Genomic DNA, 2,952 nt, shown 5'->3' on the forward strand with positions numbered 1-2,952 from the left:
TTATTAACCAAACTGTCTTCTACTTCAATGTGTAAATATTTAATTTGTATGTCAAACAGTTATTAGTTTATTAGCCAAACTGTCTTCTACTTCAGTGTGTAAATATTTAGTTTGTATGTCAACAGTTATTAGTTTATTAGCCAAACTGTCTTCTACTTCAATGTGTAAATATTTAGTTTGTATGTCAAACAGTTATTAGTTTATTAACCAAACTGTCTTTTACTTTAGTGTGTAAATATTTAGGTTGTATGTCAAACAGTTATTAGTTTATTAATCAAACTGTCTTCTACTTCAATGTCTAAATATTTAGTTTGTATGTCAAGCAGTTATTAGTTTATTAACCAAACTGTCTTCTACTTTAATGTGTAAATATTTAGTTTGTATGTCAAACAGTTATTAGTTTATTAATCAAACTGTCTTCTACTTCAATGTGTAAATATTTAGTTTGTATGTCAAACAGTTATTAGTTTATTTGCCAAACCTAAATATTTATTTATCATTATATTTCTCAGCAACAAGAAGTAGAAAAGTTAAGGAAAATCTCTACAAAAGATAAAATCGTTGAGGCGATGTCGGCTGCCGCGCAACAAGCAGAAGAAAGAAAACATAAACATGATGAAAAAATGGAAGCAGTCAGCAGGGGAAGGTCAGCGAGAGCACGTGCTAGATATATATATATAGATACAAATAATTTTAGGTAAAAAAAAACCAGCAGAAGAGTTTTCTTAAAGTTGGTTACCGTAATCATACTTTGTTTTAAAATAATTTGATATATTAATCCTTTAAACTTCGTCCAACTTTTCCAATTTAGTCTCAAAGATGAGTTTGATTAAACAGTAACGCGTATGTGGCTCACGGTGAACATCGTAGTTCCTAAACTATACATAAACGTATAGCATTTAAAATAATTACCACGTGCTGACAGTGAAAGGTTTCCCCGTAACAATGGTTTTCTACTTTAATAATTGTATTAATATTCGGTTCGTTACGAGACACACCCTTCTGTTGATCACGTGACCTTCTGTGCTAGTGAGTTAGAGTACTTTCCCTGGTCGGATATTCTTCCTTGAACAAGAAATCACTTTTCGCGGCCGGTTAGTAATAGGTACTTTATAAATGTATTGGTCAAACGTCACCTGTTTGATCGAGTCAGGAGTTGCCCAAGAACTGACGATTGGTGTTGTTGACTAGCTACTTTTTCTCTGGTTTAGATTCACGAAATTAGAGACAGCTGTAATCTGACAGCCCTTGTTTAGCGCTGCACGATGTTCAGACACAAACATCCTCACTGTTTATTACCCTTTGATTCTCCATTAAAGTGATATCTTATGCCATTTGTTACATTCTTTGTACTTCGACATACAACATTTTATTTGCTATTTATAACACCTTTCTACCTGTCCATAGTGGATGTGTGTTCCTTGGTCGCTTATAAAGCTTAGATTCAAAGGTCGAACCCGCTACTGATAGAGAACAAAAGGTTTATTGCACAGTTTTGCCCTTGAAAATAACAATCAAACAGACTGAAGTGAATGTATCTTAACTGAAACATAATTATTTTGTAGATGTTTATAACTGAGAAGGACCCACAGTGACACAACAGTATATGTGCAGACTTACAATGCTAGAAACTAAGTTTCGATACCCATGATGAGAGGCTTTGTGCATAACTTTTAACAAACTTTACTGAGAAGTATACATATATACCTATTTTATTTGGTATTTCTTACCTGAGAGATGTATAAATATATATATATAATTTTAAGCCAAAATAAAACACATTAAAATTAAACAAAATACGCTGCATATTTTGAAAAGATCGTAGGATACAAGCTACATGGAATTATAAAATGTACCTAGGTTTTGTAGATGAATGTGGGAGTAGGACCCACATTGCGATGGGGATACACCGTCTATCAGTCTTAACCTCCAATTCGGTAGTCTCACATAAGACTGTTTCTTACGCAGTCCTTCCACATGATTTTGTTCCCTTATTTAACTTCATTTAAATGTATTTATTTCGTTTCACTAATATATATATATATATATATGACTATTTTTTTCTATATATTTTAACTGAGAGGTAAATACTTATTTTGTTCATCGTTTCAGAGAAAAATATTTACAGAATCTTCAGGAGAAAGTAAGAGCCCATGAAGAGAAGGCTAGAAAAGTTCGGCAGCGGAAAGAAATGTTTAACCAACTTCCATCCACCCCTGAAAGAAATGAGTGTCACACTGACTTTTATGGGTCATGTGACGAATAAACCTATCTGATTGGTGATTCACAAAGAAACTATCATAAAAAAAAAAATGTTGAATCTTTCGAAACACGTAACTATATATAACTGATTCAACATTTAGAATATTTTAATATCTGTGAGTTTGTTATTTGTAGAGTATAAAGTAAAATATATATATATAAAACCATGATTTGCATACATACGTTGTGTGTGCGTACAGAGCAACATTAAGGTATAGCACTGCCTTGGGATATTCACGTGATCGCTCAGAAAAGAAACCATCGTATTAGTTACTACGTCATTAAACACGCAATCAGTCACCTGATCGCTCATTGCTCTGGAATAATTCTGTCCGTTGCAGCGATCTCTGCGTTACAAAATTAAAATAAAAACATATTTTACCAAATCATCTTCACCAAGATTGTTCGATGTGTCTTAAAGTTGCTGACTGTGTGTAAGCGTGGCCCTATATGTGTGTGTCTGTATACATAGACACTCTGTCTGTTTTTATTTAAAAGTAAAAGAAACTGAGAAAAATTGAACTTATTTCCGAAAACTTTCAATAAATAGGCTAATTTTCTAATTAATTACTTCATTTATTCATCTCCAACTTTTAAAAAACCGCAATCGTTTTGTTTATAACTCCTCTTGTGAGTTTTACAGAGGAAAGTTTTCATTTCTTTTCTAAATGAACCCTCTGGCATGGCATG

At 32.6% G+C, this 2,952-nt stretch overlaps 1 long non-coding RNA gene across 1 annotated transcript; it reads left to right on the forward strand.

Annotated features, from left to right (window-relative positions):
* Window positions 1-518: 518 nt before the first annotated feature.
* On the forward strand, window positions 519-2,499 carry LOC143228182 (uncharacterized). Its single transcript, XR_013015247.1, has 2 exons — window positions 519-646; window positions 2,113-2,499. It is a non-coding gene; the product is annotated as an uncharacterized LOC143228182 (long non-coding RNA).
* Window positions 2,500-2,952: the final 453 nt, after the last annotated feature.

This window comes from Tachypleus tridentatus, chromosome 10, assembly GCF_004210375.1.
Source record: "Tachypleus tridentatus isolate NWPU-2018 chromosome 10, ASM421037v1, whole genome shotgun sequence".
NCBI lineage: Eukaryota > Metazoa > Arthropoda > Merostomata > Xiphosura > Limulidae > Tachypleus > Tachypleus tridentatus.